Below are 23,708 nucleotides of genomic sequence, written 5' to 3'. Positions count from 1 at the left end.
ATCTCACTTGGTATTCACTTCAGTGCTGGACCCAGTGCTTGTCATTCAAGTAAGGAAGGATCTTTGCAGATATGAAATGCAATGTAAATACCAAGCTTCATAACTTCTTCTTTTTCTTTACCAGCATTTTCATTTTAATTTGACTGCTTGGTTAATGAGTCATATAACCCCAAAATTGTAGCAACCCTGAAAATAGTCTATAAAGTTTTATCCTGTCTATTAAGATTAGACTCATTTTTTCTACTGGCCTTCAGTGCTGCACCAAAATAAAACAGATCTGGTGTTGCCACTACAGTTACCACACACATAAAAAATCATGCAAAGCCTAAGCACTGAGCAACATAAATCAGGATGCATAATTACACAGCAGCTGCTCACTGGCAGGAAGGAACCCTGTGAGCAAAATTTGGCCTGGTGATTTGGAATAGGATTCAAACAGATGCCTATACTTCTCAAATGGCTAAGACTTAGTTTAAAGCTAAAGCATAATGCTAGCTAGATCCAAATAATTGTAACTCCTTACAATTTATTTTGTCTAGGATGTGGAGTAATAAAAAAATTAATGCTCCAGTGTCAATTCCCTTTTATTTCAAATCTGGTTTTGTTGTTGTCTCCACACTTGGGATCAGAAACAAAAAGTGTATAGATCCCCAGAAGATGCTCTGGGAATGCAGATGCTTCTTGGATATAGATGTATCCAGCATACAGCAGTATCAAGGGGTTTTGGCACTGCCCAAAAATCCCTGAATCACTTCCCTTAATTTAAGTGCCTGCTTGCCCCTTGAATGCCAAACATGGACCTCCAGCTCTTCTGGTATCTAGCACTGGGTTCTGAGACATAGTACTGCAAGAGGCCAGAAGTCTGAAAATGAACAAAAATTAGCACCTAGCTTTAAATAAGACTTTTTAGTTTTTTTGTAGGATTTAGCCCTAGTTTTCCTAAAGCTCACTCATCAAAAGTAGTTTCTGAAAATGGGGCGTGGCTGTTTGAAAATCTTAGACATTACTAAGGTCAGGGAGACTGCTGCTCTAACGGAGCTGAAAGCTTCAGAAGGAAATCACAGGAGCACAGGGGAAAAGCACTTTAAATACACAGCCCTGTTTTCAATTACCAGCTTGAGCACCCTTTTGGGGAGAACAAGCAACTTCCTTTGCAAGAGCTGTCCCAAACAGCCCATAGCCTGCTCCAGCACTGACCCTCCCATGGGGAAGAGGGGACCTGCAGGATGTTCCCATCTGGCTCACAAACATTTCCTGCACCAAACAATGTAGAGGGCTCTGCATTGATGGGCAGCTGGACTGGGTGATCTTCTGCACTCCCTCCCAGCCCACACTATATCCTGGATCCTAAAAGGAGCTGGAAATAAGCTTGTTGATTTATATATATATAAACATATATATATGTTCAACACATGCACCAACAACCTGCCACCCCACTGAGCAGGGAGAATGAGGGAAGGGAACTGATCTCAGTATCAGAACCTGGGATCCATCAGATCCCAGGATGCTGACACATAGGTAAGCAGGTTAGCACAGTCTTCAGATAATGACAACAATCTTCTTAATGTATTAAAAATTCAGCCAGAAGGGTGATAAAGGAGCTTTTTTGGGGGGGGGAAGGAAAGATGAAAATAATAATAGTTTCAAAGCACTGTACTTATTTTAGACATTACAGCATGTTTCCATAGGAACTGGAACGCAAAGGAGCACACTGCAGCAGTGTTCACAAATGTTGTGTGGTTTAGTGGCTTGTAAAGGATTGGTTAAGGCCACCATGACCACTCAAGAGTGCCAGGCACCTGCTGCCATTGCTGCATAACAAGATCTTAGCTATGATGCTTTGCAAAATCTAGGAAAATAACCTTTTTTCCCAATTTTTTTCTTCCTGTCATCCTGCAGGCATGGCTGCTTTCACATCCATGTGTAGCATCATTCCTAAGCACTCCCCACCAGATGCACTTCATGTGGGACATGAAGACAGCAGTTGTCTGGTTGCTGTGGAGGTGGTGTGTCCTAAGGAGGAGCACGTGGGCCTGGTTTTTGTACCTAGCTTTAGTTCCCACCTGCTGAGTGACCTTGTGCAAGTCACCTCAGGTCACATCTGCTCCATCTGTCAGCTGCCTGAAATGCATCTCACCCAGCCCTGCAGGTGAGCACTTCTCTGGCCAACAGGACAGCATCTATCCTGCCTGAGACACCCACACCATGGACAGGTTTCTTGTTCCCAAAGCACCCACCTGGTCACATTCCTACACTAAGCCCTTCACCCAAATATCAATGTGCCACAAGGCAATTGATTATTTTCTCCATTCAAAATTGCCCACTCCAAAGTGAAGTCTGTGTTGCAGCTCACCAGAGCAGCATTTCACTGCGTAAAGTGGGTGTTGCATGTCTTGGAGCAAGGCATGGACACAGGGGTGCTTTTGGTACAGCACTGGAGGATATTTATGATGTGGGGAGCCAGACCTGGTGTAGTGTCAGCCTTAACTCCTCCTGTGTCAGCCCCCTCCATAAGCTGCCCTCAAAATTAAAATAGGTTCTTTCTCAGAGGGAAATAATCAGTTGTCTCCAAAAGGCAGCATTAAAAGCAAACAAACCCAGCCTATCAAACCCAAGCAACAAGAACCTGGGACTGAGCAGGAGAATTAAGCTATTTAACTGCCTTTCTCAAATTAAACAAAGGTGCTCCAAAGTGTAATGAACTGTGCACCTCGCCCTGTAGTGGTGAGCCCAAATGACCAGTTTAACTTTAGATGGTGAAAATGAGACAAAATTCCTCCCCCCTCCTGTCAGTCATTCTTTAATGCACCCAACGGTGCAGTGGCAGCAATCCCATTTGTAAAGGATTTTCTCACCAACTTGTGACAAGCGCTGTGCAAGCACTGGTTACTTGTTCTTATGCATTGAGAAAAAAGTAGAACTTTGTTACTTATGGATTTAAAAACATCCTAATATTAATATATATTGAGACCTGCCTGACTCGTATAAGTAAAGGTGAATAATTTTTAACAGTCAGAGTAAAACACATTCTTCCTTGGACTTTCCAGTTTTAACTTCACATGCCAATAAGAAACTAAGCCAAAATGCCTCTGTCCAGAAGTATCATCCAAACCACAGCCAGCAGAACCACACAATCACACAAGTTGGAAGGGACCCACAAGGATCATCGAGTCCAGATGATCCAGATTAGCCCTTCACAGAACATCTCAGCCCAAATGCTCCATCACTTGTAACCACCTACAAATATATTTATGCTGTTGTGGAAATGCAAAAAACTATTTTTGTTTTTAAAGCTGCATTTTGAAAATTAATTCATTGGTTTCCTAGAGCATAGAGGTATTTTATAAACATTATTACAAAAACATATCAATTTAGGTATTTAGATACTCCACATACTGCAGCACTTCTTTCTTATCAAAACAACTTCCACTGTACATAGTGCCATAGGAATTCATATTTAATTACAGACTTAACAAAGAAATATAGATGTAGGATGTCTGAACCCAGGTCTCATTTCAAATGTTAAAATGATAGTTTCAGTCAGTGTAAGGATAGAAGTATCTGAGAAGCCCTGGCAGCCTCACAATGAAATTCTGTGTTTAAAACCTGATTATTTAAAAGAAGAAAATTCTGATTATTCAATCTATTTTCACATTTCTCTAACAAAGCAACTTTGGGAAGGTGCATTGAAACTTTCATTATGTCTGCACCTTGTATTTTAAGGCTCAGAAGCAGTATGTTACAAATATACATATTGATGATTTTTGCCTGTGAAGTAATACACTGAGGTAGCAGAAGACACGCTTTAATGTCAATTTTCAAATCTAAGTGAAATGTAATTACTTAAACCAGTGCTGTAACAAAGACACTAAAGCAGTGCAACTTTTGCACACCTGCACGTATTTGCACAACTCTAGGTGCAAGCACTGAAATTCCCAGCGGGGAGTAAAGTCACAAGCCACAGTGAGATGGACTAAACACTGAGAGCACAAACAGCCCAAACTAAACAAAACAACACATATAACAGCAATGAGAATATAGATAGTGTAGAGATATTAGGATTTCTGATACTACTATTTTTACCTGGGATAACTCAGTCTGTAATAAAGAAGAATACAGTGTTCTGCACTGGACAAACCAGCTGCTGTGAACTCACCCAGGCATTCAGCCTTCTGTTCTGGGTCCCCTTGTGGGCAAGTCAGATCCAGGTCTTCTCTCTCGCATCCAAACTTTGTCTGTTTTTACCCGAGACCACATCTCACTCCAAGAAACCATCGCTTTCACAAAGAGCACCAATGCCCAGAGTGAGCCCAGCAAGGGTCAGATTGCAAGACTTCTCTAGGGACTGAGAACAAGCAGAGATCTGCCAGCCTGGCCACCCACTCCTGAAAGCATTTCTCCAGCTTAGCTTTCCCACCGTTAAGTCTTGATGCAGAGAAACAAGAATAATAAAAAAAAAAAAGCAATCCAGTGGTTTATCCTCCAGGCTGGAGAGAAGGAAAGAGGCTGCCACAGCAGTGCCTGCTTTGAATGCTTGGCAGGTACACGAGCACAAGGGGGGTGATGCTATAGATAAGCATAGACAGAAATAGCTAGAAGGATGAGCTGGCTCAGGGTAGCAGTGGTGAAAGGCAGCAATCTCCCTTCTCCCGTGATTGCACAAAAACTAGCAGCTGACCTGCAGACTCACCGAGAGTGTTGGCAGGAGAGGGTCCCCCCAGGCTCTGAGCCTCACACTGGAAATATCCTCCTCACACAGATCCCCTTCCCCATCTTGGATACATGCTTTGAAAGCTGCATCTTCTCAGCCTGCTTCTGACTCAGAGCACAAAACCTGCTCGCTGCCTGTCGGGGGTTTTGGTGCTGTTCCCAGAATCCTGCCAGGAAGCTGCAGCTCACAGATTGCCTTGTGCCAGCAGGAAAATCCAGTAACTGTGGCTCAGAAAATACTGCCAGAGCACCAAACTGAAGTGTCTGGGCAGCCACCTCATCTGTCCCCCATGAGCAGCCTCATACAGCTCTCCCTACTGCTCGTACCAGCCCACAAAGCACAGAGATGTCACCTGGCACTTATGCAACTCTGCTGCAAAAATACAAAACAGTTAAATGTGAGAGTTTTGCCCAGCTGCCACCATTTAATAACCATTTCTTCCCCACTCCTTTTCTGTATGGCAACAAATTCTAATTTTCTTCTAAAATTGGAAAACAGTCTCGCCTGAATGTGCCTGCACTGGGGAAGAACAAGGATTTTAAATCCTGCTCTTTAAAGCTGCTTGAGCAGGAAGAGATTAGTCAGTGCCCCCTTTACTCTGTGCAGTATCAATATCCAGGAACCCAGATCTTTGTCTGTCAGTATGATGGGACACCTGAGACAGTTCACAGCTTGAGAAGGGCTGAGATGGGCAAGGACACCGGAGCTCAGCTAGAGGTGGCAGTCTGGGAAGGGAGACAATCCTCCTCAATCTGAGAAAATAGAGAAGGAGAGAAGTAAAGAAAGGCAAGAGTCACGAGCATTACTGCTGTGGTTTCACTGGAGGGGAGCAAGGGTGCTTGAGGGCATGACAAGGTGTGCACCAGAGGAGAGATAAACTACAGAAGACTAGGACTGGATCACAGACAAGTGAAACTATGCAATACAGCAGAATTCATGAGTGGGGCAAGCAGCCAGGAATGTGAGAACACAACAGAAGGAGGGAACAGGCATGGGAAGAAAGTGATGTCATGGGAAATGGAAGGAGAAAAATGATCTGAAAAACAAATGAAAAACTCAGTGCTTAGAAAGGAAATGAGGAAAAATAAATCTCAAACTAACACCAACATCATATTAAATCATTTTGTTAATCTGTTGAGCCTGGAAACATCACATTCTGACACGTGTTCCGATTCCCTTGTTATTTTACTTCATTTTACTACTTTACATTACTTCAACCACTGAACCATGCCCCTGTGTCCAGGAGGGAATGTCCTGAGGGACATTTCTCAACTCCTCCAGAGCAAAGGGACAGAGGACCTCTAGCACAGTGTTGGAGGTGGGGCAGACAGGAGCCATGCCACACCAGAGCTCTTCACCTCCCATGCCACCACTACATCGACCTAGTGGAGGGGCATGTACAGACGTGGGATCAAACACTGCTATTATGGGAGAGCTGCTGCCTTGCTCACCAGCTGCCAGCACTGCCAGCTCAGGTTGCTTGAGGAAACCTCGTAGGCTATAGCTATCCCATTCAATTAGTCATTCCCAAGTAGCTTCCTGGGAATAAGGTCACCTTCCAAGACAGAACTGAAACGGGCGACTGCATGCAAGCTGCCTGATGGGGACATGTCCTGACCCTCCAACTCCTGAAAATAGGCCTGGGAACCCACTGGGAGAAAGCTGCCTGGCAGGGGTCTAATTCAGGCCAGGAACTGCTCCAGCAGCTCCCCAGTGTTAGCAGACAGGCTCTCCTCGGGGTCTGGCACTGCTCTTTGCTAATAGAGAAAAACCTGTAGCTTAACATAATACTACAGTTGGTCAGAGAAAACCTGTTATTTTTTCATCCCGCTTCATTTGTCTTGACTACCCCGGAAAATCAGAAAAAAATTATTATGTTTGTCATGGTAGGAAAACTCAAGAACCTAAAATAAATAGCTTTTGAGATAGGGCTGATAAAGAAAAACCTTAGGTTCAGAAAGGTAAAACCTACAAGTGACAACAAAGATACAAAGGGAAACTTAAATTTGACAGGGGGGAAAGAAAACAACAGGGACAGTTTTAAACAATTTGTGCCCAGGCAAAGTCTTCAGGCACATTTATTTGCTGTTTTCCATGAAGGAAACCATTATTGTTATAAAAACTACTGCACATTTTTTGATTATGTTATTTTGTTAGATAAGAAACAATGTTGCCTGATAGTGCAGTAGCACTAGAGCACCCACTGTAGTTTAAATTAAAAATTTTCAAACTCATTAAACAAAGTATATGTGGACCATTAAAATAAAAAAAAAAAAGGCATTTCAAAAATTCACACGGTGTAAACTGTTCCTTTCTAAAACATTCCTATCAGCTAGGGTTACCTCCTTTCAAATTAATGGAGAAGTAAGCAAGAAAAACAAGCAACTGTGACCTAAAGAAACTGAGCAGGAATTGTTTTGGCAGTTGATTGGAAAAAGTACTTTGTATCAAGTGTATCAAGGAGCTGATGATTTCAGACCGGCCTTGTGTTTTTTGGGCTGCTTTCACAATGAGGTGAACTCTTATCGCCTTTTTTTTGTCAAAGAGGAGAACGCAGTTGAAGTATTTACCATTTAAATGATGGGTAAGAAAACAAGAACAGTAACAGATGGGCTTCTTTTAACTGAATTTAAGTTATTTAGAGCTATGGTTTAAAAAATCTCAACCAAATAAAAACAACAGCACACCGAAAAACAAACACAATATGCCTTCTGCTACATATTACTCATCTGAGATTCAACATCTACATTTGTTGAAATGAAAGTAAGCTGGAGAACAGTTTTTAAAGTATATGATTGATAAAATTTACTGCCCCATTTTTAACTTACAAAGGTTTTGAAGGAGCTGTTTTATTTGCCAAGAGTCCTTAAATATTTCTTTATCCTTTCACTAGGATTTGGTTGGTGATTATTTTCATAGCTAAAAACCTGACTTGTATATTTGATCTTTCTAACCAGTACTTCAAGTGAAAAAAAAACAACTATCTTAAGTCTTCATTCTACCAGGAATAAACACTTTTGAAAACTAACTGGGAATCTCCTTATAGGCAACAATACACGTACAGCTTATTTCCCAGTATAGTTTTAGGAGGACACTCTTCCACCTGAATTATCTTTATATAAGGTCTTGCAGAAAGACCACTGAGTCAGTTTGCCTCTAGGAAATAAACCAGTGACAGATACCAGCACTCCTCATCAGTCAAGCCAACAACAGCCAAAAAAAAACCCCATACAAACCCATCTGCAACCAAAAAGGGATATCCCCAAAAATCAGATACAAGAACACCATGAACCCAAGCAACTCCCAAGAGCAGATACAACAGCACTAGAAATAGAAAACTAAAATGTTTTCTTGGTCTACACAGAACTTACGTGTCGTGATGTGCTGGTTGTGGCTGGTACAGAGTTAATTTTCTTCACAGTAGCTGCTTAGTAGACAATGTTTCGAATTTGTGCTGGGAAAAATAAAATGTTGGTCCTTCGGGATGTTTTGGTTACTGCTGAGCAGGGCTTACCCAGGGTCAAAGCCTTTTCTGCCTCTCACCCCACCCCAGCAGGGAGTGGGCTGGAGGCGCACACGGAGCTGGGAGGGGACACAGCAGGGACAGCTGACCCAGCTGACCAAAGGGAGATCCCAGACTGTGTGGTGACACGCTCAGCATGTAAAGCTGGAGGAAGAAGGGCAGGATATTTGGAGTGATGGGATTTTTCTTCCCAAGTCACAGTTATGTGTAATGGGCTCCTGCTCTCCTGGAAATAGGAGACATTAGCTTGCCCATGGGAAGTAGTGATTTTACTCTTGTTTTTCTTTGCTTTCATGAACAGCTCTTGCTGTTGCTCTGGCTCCCTATCAAACTATCTTTATCTCAACCCACAAGTTTTCTCATTTTTACTCTTCAAATTCTCTTCCCAATCCTGCTGGTGGGGAATGCAGGAGGGGCTGACTTGGGGCTAAACCATGACAAAAAATAGTAAACTCTACAGCTTAAAGGAGGGTTTTAGGTTTTGTTTGGGTTTTTCTAAATCATAGCTTCTGAAAAAACACCATCACTGATTTGTTTCAGAAATAAGCATATTTTAGCTCAATAGACTTGTTGATTTATCATTTGTCTAAAACAAAAGCATTCACATTCAGTTACTGTGTAGCACAGCCTGTACAAGCAGCCACTGGAAGATCATCAGAAAGTTTTCCTCTGACATCAATACATAATTCCCATTACAGAATAGAAACTGTCTAGAAGAGAAGTTCTAACTGTCCTTACTGCACTTTAACATGCAATTGTAGAACAGCTTTTTGGGAGTTGAATTTTTTTTTCACTTTCTTTTGGTGTTTGTAATGTTGAAATCAGAGATGAAAATCCTCTTTTAGCTGGAAAATTGTCAAAGCTATCTTCAGCCATTCTGAGGTCCAGAAGTGGTCCTTGATTGCTACACACACATTCATCTCTGTTTTTTCTGAGCAACATGCTAACTAGGGCTAGCTCACTGCCTGCCTTTTACTGCATTAAAATGCTAAGCACTGGGGTGTTCCATGCTTTAATCATCTTTCTGTAAAGGAATTCGAAGGTATTTTACAGCAGTTGCCCTCTCAGCTCAGAGCTGAAGCCCATCTGGCTTCTCATCCTATGCCCGACAGCAGTATGAGCCTTACTTCACAGGATGATGTAAGAACAATGCAGAGAGTATAGAAGGAACAAACATTCCCCTCATCTATGTCCCCATAGCATCAGATGCAGCCATTACACACCAAATGAGCTCTTACATGTCAGGGTTTGCTTTATGTCCAAATACATCCTAAATTACTACAGTTTATATGCATGACCTGTCATCTTTTTAACTTCCTGGCCAGTTTCAAGCAACTTAATTTCCACAAGTTTTGTGAAAGTTGGCGATCAGGGAGAAGAGCTAAGGAATGCCTGGAAAGCAGCTTTCACTTCATAAGACAAGAAAGTCTTCATGGGAAATTTTTTCCTTAATGATGAGAAAGGTGCAACTGGAATAAGTATTTTATGATACACCAAGGAATTCATCTCTTCATCACGGTTTCTCTCCCATGGTGACTGTCTATTCCCTAATGAGGTGCTACTGTGACTGATGTTTCCACAGCAATTCCAGCATCACTAAGGACTCTCCCTGTATGGCTTCTCTGTACAAAGGGCTTGGTACAACTCAGTAAAAAGTGAGCTAATCATGAGAGACAAATGCAATAGAAACCAAGCTTCAGTAGTTCTGTTAGCTTTGTGACCATTAGCATAATTCTGTGGTTTTGAAACCCATAAAATTGATTTTTTTAAAAAAACTCTACTAATTTTTGGTGTACAGTGTTTCATGGACAGCTTAATTGATAAATACAACATTTCTTTATGTGAAAGGGATTTACTCTTTTTCCTGAATCAACATTTGATTTTAAAGACTGTCCCATCGCTTTCATGGTTGGAGCTCCCAGCATTCATAAGAAAACTCTCTAAAATTAATTGAACACAGTGGAAGTGTACCAGATAGTTCAGAAACAGCTTCTTCCTGACCTTATTTTTACCAATACTCCTATTTGGACATGATAACATGTTCTGTACACAAGAAAAACTCTATAAGTACTAATAACACTGCAATAATAACTCGTATTTACATGCATGAGACTTGTTTGTTGTAGTTCCAGTTTTAAGGACCAATAATTCAAACATGGAGCAAGTAAGGAAACAGAAGTATGGGGATGTCTGTTGACCTGGTAAAAGATCATAAATCATACCAGTCACAGATCTCTGGTAAGAAGAAAAATCAAAAATCACTTAGTAAGAGGTTCAATTACTAATATGTTCTTTTCTCTAGCTACCTTCCTCTGCCAGTTCTGTGGATGCTAAAAACCTAAGTGTCCTTCAACAAAACCAAACATCAGTTCCATTGCTCTTGAAGATTAAATTATTCCCAGTGCCACAGACAGACTTTTTCCTGAAGGATTAGTTTCACCATTGTAATACTGGTATTTGATATACATACATGGTTACTTCTCAAGTTACTTTTACTGAGGGGGCTATCAGAGTACCTGGATTCAACCTCCAGTCATGCTTGATATCAATTAAATATTTCCAGATGCCTGAACAGTCTAAAAGAGTACCCGTGCAATTAGGGAGGGCCATGGATTCTCATCAGTGCATGTGAAAATGGGTCAGCAACATTTTAGAGTGCACACATGTAAAAGATGATGTCTCAGGATGCCTTCCAGCTCTCCTCTTCTAAGTCTACAACACACTACTCAACATCAGCTTTATCTCAGTGGTGTCTCTGTTTCTAACATACTGCAAACTGTTTCACCACATTCTTTGAAAGCTTTTGCTGGGTCCCTGAAGTTTACTTCCTCATTATCCCTCCAAGTTTTATTTCTGCCACCCCTTAGATTTCTTTATTTTTTAATTATCCTCCCCTTCTGTTTTCTCTAACCTCTGTTTCCTGCCTTCTCTGTATTTCCATGCAAATTTAAACCATGCTTGCAGTCATACTGTAGTGATTGTTACCCTAAATCTTGTATGAAAACAAGTGAAAAGTACCATCCTAACACACAGTTGAAGCTGTCAAGGATTCTCTTGAACATTTAGCTGTGAAAGCTTTACCAAGATATTTTGTTTTACTCACTACATCTACTGCCTTAAGACCACGCTGAAAGACACACTGAACACTAACAGCTAAGCAGTGCAAGTGGCTTGGTTCTATGCTTTTCAGCCTTAGTGTGCCAGATATTTTCATGTTATTCCTACACAGTTCCCAGCAGCTAGGGCCAGAGCCTGTGTAATGATGTGTGTCACTGAGAGCATTCCCCTGCAATCTGCAGTGCCCAGCCATGCCAGCAGCCAGTCTGCTAAACGATCAGTTAGCATCAAGAATGAAGAGTTTAAGCTGTGTAAATAAGAAGCATTCATGTAGTTGGGAAGGGAGGCATTAGTCATTGTGCTAACAGAATATCCTGACTACAAGAAAGGACCATAGTACACATAGATCAAGGATCTACTTATCATTGATATCAAATAAGAGGATTATATATTGCATTAACCAGAGATGTTTTCATATTCCCTGTTCTCTGTATCCCAGGCAATTTTCTCTGGCCTCTCACAAGAGAATACTCAAAATGAACTCTTGGAGTATAAAAGTTAATAAGCAGCAGGTATGGCTGAGATTCACTAGATCAGCAGGAAGCCAACTTCTCAGCAGTAACAAAGATGTCTTCTGTTCGCTAAAGATATTTCATAGAGCACAAATTCTTTTATTACACCAACAACATGAGGTGGCATATATTCTTCCACCTCTGATAAACTGACTACACTTATTTGCTCTCACAAGAATGATAGGCTGTTCCCTTAGAGTGTGGAGCTGGATAAAGGAAATGGTGCCTGCAAGACTTACATTAATCTATAATGGCTTGTAGACTAATCAGCAAGGTCCAGCTTTACTACAAATCGAGACCAGCCATGTTCTTTAGTGAAGAGTGGCTGTTTACAGTTTTGGGCAATTCAAGGCAAAGAGGAATCTCTGCACTGCTCTATGTCATGTGTGTATAGCCACTCCCCTGGAACAAAAGTGATGTGTCAACTCCTCAGTGCACCTGAGGAGGTGCTCAGTGATGGCTCCTCCTAGTAATGCCCTCAAGTCAGGTGTGAACAACCAGACATTCTGCAAAGGGAAGCTCCAGCTCTGACAGTGTGATCTCCACACTTTAAAAAAAAAATTAAAAAAAAAAATATATATATAAATCAGGCTCTAGGACTATCAGTTCCACTCTGTGCTGTGGAACTTTCCTCAGGATATTGTCCTACCAATTGTTTGCAGGTGAATTTTTTCCAGAAATAGTGCCCTCGGGTCTAATTAATTCTTCCTTTGGGTCAAAGGGCATTTTTTGTAATTCCAGCTCATAAAAACTTCTACTCCAAGAATATGGCATAAGCCAGCTGGATTTTTACAGCAGCAGCACCCTTTTGTTCAATGCAGATAAGCTGGAAACTTAAGGTAAAATCCAAACTCCTTGAATAACATTTAAAAAGTGAAATAAAATTTGGTATATTATGAGGTACAGCCTGGAGGTTTTTATAAAAAAACTGGGCCTTAAGGACACAGACTGTGTTCTTAATACAATAAACCAGTGAAGACCTAATGGGCTCAATCCACTGAAATTTTAATGGAACCGGTAAGCATGTGAAAACTGTATTCCCAGTCACATCAAACATCTTTTTGAAGGCAATAAGAAAAAGTCGATGAAAAAAAATAAAAGAAAGGAAAAAGAAATAATAGAATGTTCAAGGGTTGGAATGGACCTTAGAGATCTCCTAGGCCCAACATCTGCCACCATGGGCAGGGACATATCCTACAGGCAGGACACAAAATGCCTCTGAAGCAGTGCCTGCAAGACCCAAGAAGAATTTCTGTTCTCACTGATGAGGACAGGATGATCTATTGAAGACCCATGATAACACCTTTCAGAGGATTTAGAAAAGAAGGATAGTTCTTGGATTCCCACTATCCTTCTCTAAATCTGAGCAAAAGCCACCAGAGCCTGGCAGAACCAGATCTGTGGTCTGATTCATCCAAATGACTAGTGAAGCCAATAAGACTCTTGACAAGACCCATTTCTCAGACTAGTGTCATTCTGCATCATTATTTTGTTATTATTACTATATATCTCTCTCCAGCCAGCCCATACTAAAACAGACAATTTCAAAATGTCAACTCAAAGACCCCACCCTAGTAAATGTGCTGTCCCTAAATGGCCATTCACTTAAGAGCTGGACTTGATGGTTCCTGTAGGTCCCTTCCAATTCAGACGATTCTGTGAGTGTGAACACTGTATAATTCAGGTGTTACTCTGTGGTTGAGTTACTGGAGCTGGTTCAGTGCAAAGCTAGATGAGATATTCAAGCCCCAAGTAGTTTTCTTGCTTATTTTTGACCATGAAAGTCCAAAATGCTAAGGTGAATCCGTGGAGTTGGATTTATAAGTTGTCCATCTTTGAGAAGAGATTCTTCATTTCCAAGAAGGTCTTGTGTCAAAAGGCAAAAAAACCTGAATTTTTTAACATTCTTGCTAGTAATTTTCTTCATAATTAGAAGGAAAAAAACCCCAAAACCTCCCACAAGATGAGAACTGACCCACCATGACTGATAAGCACAAAATTCATTATGGTAAACTACATTACAACAAAACTATTTTTACCAGCATCCCCATTCATCTTCACCAGTTCCCAGTGCATGGAGGTAAAATCCATGAAATGTAACAAACATAATAGTGCCACTGACAAGTGGTTCCTGAGTGAGGCATCAAACCAGCCAAGGATCAGGTCAAGATGAGAAGGGCATTCAAGGCTGAGGATAAGAACTTTCTACTGTCTTGGCCAAGGATGAGAGGCAGCAAAGGGGGTCAGCACAGAAGATGGTGCAGCAGGGAAGGTCAGCCAGGAGAGTGGCTGATGATTTCCCACACAGCTGTGATGGGAAAAGCACTTGCATCAGAAGTAGGGCACTGAATATCTAAGGGGTGTTACAGGAAAAGTGTCAGGATTTCAAATAAAATGGGTAGGTAACTCCCTGCTGTGAGAGGGGGAAGTAGCAACTGTGCTGTCTGCACAGAAAAATGTGCAAGGGGAAAAGAAAGGAGAATATCTATTTTAGCTACATGCCTGAAATACCAATGAGCCATTCACAGAGAGAAAACAGAGATGCCATAGAGTGCAGAATGGCATGGCAGGACATCAGACAGATGGTCTTGGAAAGAGCTGACCTAGTGGTAACTGAAACTGTAAAAGGTGGTAAAACCAGGTCAGTCCCAACCAGGAGCTAAGAAAAAAGTCTGCCACTCAGGGATGGGGATGAGAGGATGAATTTATAAAGTAATGGCTGGGCAAAAACATCAGCATGTTTCCAAATGAAATGTTTTTCTTGTGAAGTTCAGTGTCAACAGCAGGAACATCTGATTTTTTTCCAGAAAAAAAAAAAAGCTGAAAAAGTTGAGGGAGAAAATGTGTTAGGTGTGGCAAAGTTTGAAGAGGCCCATCAATAGTGGTAAAAAGTGCAGCAGAGTAATCTTTCAGAGAGCTGTTTCCTTCTTCATTTCTTTATCAATAGATAAGAAATTTCCTCTTGCCTCTATCCAGATTTGCATGGCTATGATACCACCTCACATAATTGCAGGTCAGTGGAACAAGAACAAAATGTTCTCCTAACTGAACCAAAATATAATTTTCAAAGCATGTCAGTACAAATCCACAATCCCTTATAACTTGTGCTCTTCTAGTTAGGATAGGAGTCTTTTGGCAACACAGTATTTCCTATCCCTTCTTGCCTTTTTCCCAGGTGAAGAAAGGTGGGAAAGCAAAAAACCAACAGATCCAGAAGGTTTTACTGATGGTAACAGTAACTGATATGAGTAGGGGAGTCAATCCAGGAATTTATAGCATGGATTAATTGAGGGAGACCAGAAGAGAGACTTGGGAAAGAAAAATCTGGTTGCTGATTTTGAGGGTGTGGAAGGTGGTGAAAGTCAACATCTATTTTCTCTCACTGTCACAGCAAGTTCAATCCCAAGCATTTATATGATACAGGGTGCAAATAATAATTTCTTCCCATTTGGGAACAGGTTTGGTATTGGAAGAGCTCAAGCTCCTTCATCTACTCCTCTAAACTGTCTTCTACCTCTTCATCACCACTTGCAGCATTAGCAAAGCAATGCTTTTCACATCCTTTAGAGTTTCATCTTCACTGAACACTATCAGCCCCCAGAGTTCTACTTTATATCCTATTACACTACTACATGGGAATTAAATTAGAAGATGCCAAGCCAATTGCCCAGGGAATTTTAGCAATGTAGTCCTTGAAATTTACTAAGAGTGGAACATGCATTCATCGCAAAAATAGAATGATGTGGGTTTCTCTAAAAACTGTGGCAGGTTCACAATTTTGTATGTTCTAGTCTAAACTAGAAGTAACATAAAGCCCTAAATATATGAAACAAACATATTACCTCTTATGAGTGAAAACTGAGAAAAATACATATTCTAAAAATACATATTCTAAAGCAAGCTATATGCCTAAATTAAGGCCTCCTCTGTAGAAAATCCCTAAGAGACAAATATCTAACAAATATTCTTCAGGAGAATTTGTTTAAAAAATAAAGGGAGAAAATTACAATCTTTCTCCCAAAGTCTTTTGGTGTATTCTTGATCTTTTCTCATATTCAAAAGTGAAACAATTGTTTACTTTTTTCCCCTGCTTTTTTATGGAACCAGCATGCAAAGCATACTTTTGACTCCATAGAAACAGCATTTTAATGTCAGTCAAATTAATAAAGACCCAGAATTTACAGGAACCAATTTTAAACAGGATTGGGGCAGACAGAAAAAGAATGCTTTCACAAATTAGAAAATAGAGGGCAGGCTTCAAGCTTCCTACATTTATTCTTTGATTTGTTCATGATGTCAGCAAAGACCTCCTCTTCCTTAAGAATTAAACTCACTTGAGGAAGAAGCAGCCTCAATCTCTCCTTTAGAGACACATTTATATGTGGTAAGTGTTCATACCCTGCATAATATTTGGGCAGACAAAGGGCTTACTATAAGTTTCTGGCAAGTTTTTCTTTTACAAAAAGTGAAAACTAATATGAAGTATTTTATCCCAGTATTAACTAATGTAACAAGAACAAAGCATTGTAGGGGAAAAAAAAATTAAACCCTTGCCTTATGAGAGTTAAAGATCATTGCTGATGTTTCTGGGTAATATTCTAGCTATTGTAGTGATGGATCCCAACAGTGGAACACAGACAAATCTGTAACTGCAGCTCAAATATAAACAGATGACATCTGACAGGAATTATGTCAATTCTAGAAAAATGTACGTGCCAGGTTACAATCCTATGGAAGTATTCCAGCAGGAAAAATAACTGAGTCTACATTTGTTTGACTGTAAGAGTAAGCAAAATAAATAAGAGTAGAACAAATTTTGCATTGAAAAACCCTGTAATTAAAAAATTATGAGTCACTCCTCCAAACTTCCATAATAAGAAATAAGTTACAACACATTTGTTTATCAATTGTTAATTTAGACTTAGAGAACAGTTGCATTGCTTTTTCTAGCTTTTTCTCCTCAAACTGTAGGTATTAGTAAAAGATGATACACATATATATAAATAACATGTATGCAAATCAGGCATTAAAAAAAACCAACATTAAATATCAGGAGACCTGCAAGAAAAATTAGTAGGACTGTAATGAATATCATTATCATCTACTAGGAAAAAAACCACCCAAAAACTCAAAGAGAAAGCAAGGAAGACTGTTTCAGTCTTGGTCCTTACAGCATACACAAGTTATAACAAGCTCTCTGTGAGCACAGACTACCTAACAATGTCCACGTGGGGGAAGAATTGAATCCTCAGGCCCTAAAAGTACACCCTAACTAGATCCCAGAGCAACACACCTCCATGTCACCCTGTCTCCATCTTTCTCACTGTTAAAGAAACCCAGATGCTGTGCCAGCAAAGGACACCTTTAGATCCCAAAATCCTAGAAGTGGATGAGGAAGGGTCACCCTCTATCCTACAGCTCATGCCAAATGAAGCAGCCCCAGGCATGGTATGCAGAGAATAGGGATGCATGAGGAGAAAACCCTGAGAAAGTTCTGCAGAGTCCTACAGACTGCAATACTGAATTTTGAATAGCTGAAGTGCTACCAGAGATCAGATCAGCTAAATGTAGGGATGCTCACATCTTAGTGTTGGCAACTCACTAGTGGCAACCACAGTTCTGAATGAGATACAGCACTGCCTCAAAAATGCACACCCTAGCATGTAGCACACCATTGATTCATTCTCCAGAACTATCATATGTATTTCCAGATAGTGCTTTGAACTTGTATCAGCAAGATCAATAGTGCTGCCTTTTATAGATCAGATCTCTCTGGCCTCACAGTTACTGCTTCAGCATAAATGAAAGACTAGCAGGATATAAAGAGATCACATTAAGCTTGATGTGTTAAGACACTAGAAAAATCAAACAGGCAGGTCTTGGGCTCCAAATTACTTCAAAGGTCAAGATGAAAACAGAGCACTTGACCTGCCATACCATCTTCTGAGCAGAATTAATATTTTCTTAGCAGTCTTGATGGCAAACAAACACAGCCTGCAACAATGTTAACACTATTGCCAGTAGATTTTCTGACTTTCTAGAGTGACCTGTCAATTTACTCATCAGTGGGTGATTTTTCCTTATCTAACATTAAATTGGGATTTGTACTTCCCAAGCATTGCAGCTTATATTTAACAAGAACAGAACATAGGCAAGTCATGGAGGCATCAAAAAAAGTCACCTTTTTGCCACATTTGATTCACAATTTCATTAAAACCACAATGCTATTTTTGCTATTAGAATTCAGAAAAATTCTCCTCAAAAACTAAACTTGATGGGAATCTCAAATACATTTCTCTGGGGCTCAACATGCGATCATAAACTCAGATCAATCACATTCTAGATAATTAACATCAAAATCAACAAAAGAATGAGTGTTTCGTTTTTATGCTGCCTTTGGACTGCTTTGAGGCTGCATATCACCCCAGCTGAGAACATCTCAAATGTGCACTTTTTTCTGGTAGGCATCCAATCTCCGATGACCTCAAGTACTGTGGATGTTCTAGCATCTCTATATGTGTGCAGCTGACATTATATGGATGGTATCCTGGAATACATGATTCATTTTTGGGTATTTTGTCCCTCTGAGACAAAGTTATATAAGCAGCAATTGCAATGATTCCGGCAGGCAGCTAGAAAGAACAGACCTCAATTGCTTTCTTTTTAAAATGTATACTTGTAAATTAAGAAGCATTTCAAGATTAGGCATCTGTCCAATTCTTTTTATCATTTAGTGCATTATGCTAATGAAGATGCTGTTTCTTTAATTATATCATTTGAAGAAAAAATTGCATTCAGTCCCTTGATCTTCTTTAAAACCATTCCCATGCTTGATTCCCCTATAGGCTTTTAATCACGCTGCCTCAGTGTGAAACTCTGCAATTGAGCAAAACTCTTCTCAAAACTGGTTCACTGAGAAAGTTTAAATTGTTTTCTCTCGTTGGAGCTATATCCTCTATCACTTGGCAGTTTTATGAGGAAGAGCCATAAGATTCAAACTAGCACTAGCTAGAATGAAGAACAATGCTGACACTTAATATACTGTGTATGTAGTATACTAAATGCCAGGACTTGTTAGACAGGGGTAGAGAGACAACTGAAGTGAGCTATAAAATAATACCTTTCCATGACACTTCACAGTAGAATTCAGTAAATCCGATTTAAAATAAAAGCACATATCACCTGCTAAACTTCACTATGCAAAATTACCCATTTATGATGTTCATGGGCATTTGTTATTAGTCAAATGTTTCACTGTGGCTTTTTTGTCTGTTTTAGCACACACACATGTTCCAGTTATGGCATATCCATTTAGAGTTTAGCTGCAGCATTTGTTAATGTGTTGTGCTTTCATCCTACACTGATAGACCGGATTTTGTTGAAACTAAGAACCAAATTGCACTAACATCTTGAAGCAAAGTATTTACAAACAAATATTCTGACACCTCATTTATCTGTTTTGCCATAAAATTGGCTTATACATGATTAATTATGAAAAATAAGCACAATATGCTTTCATGCACTTTTACTTTGAAATCCAGGTCACACTTTGTTTTGAAATTCAGAAAAACAATATGAATAACACAATTAACATATCAGAAGACTCTCTGCAAGTAACTTTATTTAAGCAGGCTAAACCAAGAGCTTATGAAATTGTTGCTATTCTGTCATTGCAGACAAATCATTTCTTAACCCTTGTTTATATACTTAACTTTATTTGACTAATCCTTTGTACTGAAAGGATGTTTGGAGTAGACACCCTCATAACTAAGACACAATGCTGAATGAAAACAGTGTTCTTGTCCCAAAACACCTAAAGCTAATTCCTGCTCTATGGACTTGTTTCCAGCTAGGATGCTGCTCCTTAGAAACAAGTCAGTAACAGTGTGGTTACAGATGGGAAACCAGAAATTTGAGATACAGAGTCCTTTAGGTTAGAAAAGACTCTTAAGATCATCAAGTCCAACCAATAACCCAGCACTGCCAAGTCCACCTCTAAACCATGTCCCCAAGTGCCACACCTGCACATCTTTTAAATACTTTCAAGGATGGTGACTCAATCACTTCCCTAGGCAGCCTGTTCCAATGCTTGATAACTCTTCCTGGAAGCAACTTTTCCTAATATCCCATCTAAACCTCCCTCGGTGCAACTTTAGGCTATCTCCTCTTGTCCTTCTGCTTGTTACCTGAGAGAAATTGTACCTGGCTACACTCTCCTTCCAGCTGTAGAGAATGACAAGGTCTCCCCTGACCCTCCTTTTCTCCAGGCTAAGAAACCCCAAACCTCTCAGCTGCTCCTCACAGCACTTGTGCTCCAGACCCTTCCCCAGCTCCGTTCCCTTCTCTGGACACGCTCCAGCCCCTCCATGTCTTTCTTACAGTGAGGGGCCCAGAACTGAACACAGGGTTTGAGGTTCTGCCTCACCAGTGCTGAGTAAGGTTTTTCATAACCCACCTGAATACATACAGTGAGTCATTCCACAGGTTCTCCAGTCATGGCACTTAGTTGTCAAAATAACTTTGTGATGACATATTTCAGTGTTACAGTGTGCTTTTCTCAGGCATTTGCATTTGATCACCTCATGTGAACTATCCTCTATCTGTACAGCTCCTTACAGACCCTCCCCAAGTCTAGATGTGAGAGTCATTTCTGGAAACAGAGTAAGATCATACCTTGACCAGCCACTTGCTTCATTTAGTGAGAATTTAATTTCAAGGTGCTGTTTTCACTACAAAATTCACCTGGTTATCACAGTAACAGTCATTTCTCATGACTTTACCTTCAAGACCTTCACAAAGAATAAGAGAAGGTTTATCAGCTTTTGACCTCAGCTGCTTTCTAGAGGCAGCCCCAAAGCCAACTGCAGCATCAACTCCAGCTCAGGAAGTTCACCTTGCCTGCACAGCAGCTGAGCTGTGACCACTGGCTTCCAAAAGGCCACATGGGCTGGGAGCTGCCAACTGCAGAGGTCTGACCAGCAAACAAGAGCCTCCCCATGTCAAAACAAATGGCCAAAATACTTGTGATTGGTGTATTGCAGAGCTAGAAATAGAAAGCAATGTTTTCACCACACTGCTGGTATTTGAATAGCTTCTCTTTTAAAAGGGCAAACATTCATTCCCCTGAAAGTTTGCTTGTAATGGCAATGGCTGGGCTCCATTTCAGTAAATATTAGAATTGCCTTTTTTCAAAGAGGAAGCTCAATTCTTTTAAAGGTTAAGAAGATAACAGACAAACACACAATTTAAAAACAAAACACTAAAAGGCACTATACTTTTCAGTGAGAAAAAGGGTGGGAAGATAAAGCCATGGATACCACATGTGCAAGAAGAAAAGCAGAATCCGGAATATTGGCAAATGACAAGTTAATAGAGGGGCTGAAGTCTGCTACAAATCCATCAAGTGAGGCATTCTTCAAGCATGTATCCTCAAAGGTAGAAAAAATATTGTCACATTGAATTTTTTATTCTAGCAGAGACTCTGTTCCAGAAGGACCACTTTAAAAGTGTGGCTTTGGGAGAGTCTGCAAGTTTTAGTCATGGATTATTAATACAAGAGTATTGAAATCAACTCCAGCTGATGTTATATTGGACTCCTACTGGATACAGGTAAACCATTTAACTAGAAAATTATGATTCACTACAGGCAAAGGGCAATGCCCTAATTTCTTTTGCAAATTGAAAACAATGTGTAATCTTAACCAATATCTAATTTATTTGTCTTGATATTTTAGAAGGACCATTCCTCAAAATTAAAAACAAGTCATATGTAAAACTTAGCAGGGGAAAATAGTCACTACAAAAATATGAAAGGACCTGCTAAGGGATGCTTTATTATACGACAAAAATAAAAAGGAAAGCCACTGTGCTGAAGACATGAGAGTAAGCTTTTATGGTTGAAGAGTCCTGGCAACAGAGTGAAAGCAGAAGCAGAGAAACCTGTAAAACAAATGCATAGTACATAACAGATGGAGGAAAGACACTGTTAGCAATGAATACAAATTAACATTGCAGAAATGCAAGCAAACAATTGAAGCAAAAAAAAAAAAAGTAAAAAACTATGGTGAGGTTTATGGCAATAGGAGCTCCTCCCTAAAAGGAACAAGAATAAGACAATGCTAAGCAACAGCTTCAATAGCTGGTCATTCCAGACAAAAAATATAAAAAAATTCCGAAAAATACATTTGACAACTAGTTCTCTACATTCAGAAAGATGCAAGATGCCCTATTCACTTGCTACAGTGATAATGACATCACTATAACTTCAGGGAGCTTTAAATAGCCCCTCAGTTTAAATCCTGCATTCAAGAGCAGAGGGCAGATGAATCAATAACTCTTAATTCAATGACTCTTTTAAAAACCACAGTTGCATGAAAAGTTCCTGGTGACTGGCAAGACTTAGTATCCAAGCAGTATTTACAAAGGTTAAGTGGGATAAGCAAAGCACCTATGGAGCAGTTAGACTGACATCAGTAGTAAGTAACAGCAAGGAAAAATTAGCATGGGACACAATCAATAAGGCATTGAAAGACAGTCACATAATTAACACCAATCAACACAGCTGTATGGAAAACAGGCCTGGTCATGTAAATCCAATCATTTGTATGCAGTGACATCATTTGGTAATGCTATGTGCTGACAGGACATATTTCTAGCCCTAATTTCATACTACACAGTGATTTAAAGTCATGCTGTACATGAATCCTGAACTAAAAGATTCACTATACTAAATCAACACTGCTCATAGCAAATGAATTTCAAAAGTGACTAGATAAATGGATAACTAAATGGAAAATCAACATTCTGATAATAGAATCCTTGTCAGTCCAGCAGGGAAAAAAATTAAGTACAACACTTGGAAGCTCAAAAAAGATACACACTGTCTTGGAAGGCAAGGCTCATTATTTACTGAAAAAAATTAATGGTGACGTGGTAGATTGATTACTACTGGCTCCCTTTAAATCAAGGCCTGGTCTCTTTCAGAAAGATGTGCTAAATAAAGAAAAATTAAAGACTACTACTGAAATACTATGAATTCCTCTGACCTCCACAGAACACACAAGAAGAATAGATACTCGTGTGGTCCCCTTTGGTCTTTAAATTCATAAGCCTAGGAAACAATGACCCAAACATTATTAATCCCTGAGGAATTTAATGCAGTAAGTGAATCATGCTTAATCCATCTGATACAGTGTAAAGTGTCTTGACTATTTCTGTGGGATTTCAAACATAATCCAGTGTTAAATTACTGGATAACTACTAAAATATTATCAAGTCACTTCGCTGAATTTCTGATGTTTTGGCTGAGCAGCAGAAATCTATCCCTATGCACAAATATGGAAGGACAGTATCAAACTCATGATCCACACCTCCCCACGTAGATCACTTTGACCTGTTCCTGGGAAGTGTTATTAACAGTAACACTGCCAGAACAGTATTTCCATGGCATATCAGAAAGCATCCTAGCAGGCAGAGCTGTGACTAACACTAATTTCATGCAATTAGGGTTGTGCTCTTATATACCCATCATCTTCCTAAGCCGTGTTCCAAGATCAGTACAAGAGATGAAAGTCACTTTACCTCTGCCAAACATTATTTGATTCTGTCTGTTTGAAGCAAAATACAGGGTTTTGAAAATGCCACTCCTGGAAACAACTCTGGAATGGGCGAGGAGTCTTTATATTTCCAGTTTGCAGCAGGCACTAAAATTGCTACAAGTCTTACAACCCCAGTGATGAGAAAGCACAGTTATAACTGCTTTTAAACCAGAGTTATTTGTAACAATGGAAATGCATTAAAAATATTTCTGTACCATCTTTGCATCACTCAGCGTCCTGCAATGTTG

The 23,708-nt window shown here is 40.0% G+C and overlaps 1 protein-coding gene across 3 annotated transcripts in view; it reads right to left on the bottom strand.

Annotated features, from left to right (window-relative positions):
* The window catches only part of MTUS2 (microtubule associated scaffold protein 2), a 254,278-nt gene that overhangs the window by 229,663 nt on the left and 907 nt on the right, over window positions 1-23,708 (bottom strand). The window contains exon 1 of one of the 3 annotated variants that reach the window (XM_088159531.1): window positions 4,691-5,056. The exons of 1 other annotated variant lie outside the window; for it this stretch is intronic. The gene's annotated coding sequence lies outside the window, so the exon portion shown is untranslated. Of the gene's footprint in view, window positions 1-4,156; window positions 4,654-4,690; window positions 5,057-23,708 lie in introns of those variants that run through there. One more of the 3 variants, XM_014879667.2, reaches the window with a different exon arrangement.

The sequence above is a fragment of the Sturnus vulgaris genome, chromosome 2 (assembly GCF_052056855.1).
Source record: "Sturnus vulgaris isolate bStuVul1 chromosome 2, bStuVul1.hap1, whole genome shotgun sequence".
Classification (NCBI taxonomy): Eukaryota; Metazoa; Chordata; class Aves; order Passeriformes; family Sturnidae; genus Sturnus; species Sturnus vulgaris.
The sequence above is the reverse complement of the archived record's forward strand: the minus strand, read 5'-3'. Positions and strand labels throughout refer to the sequence as shown.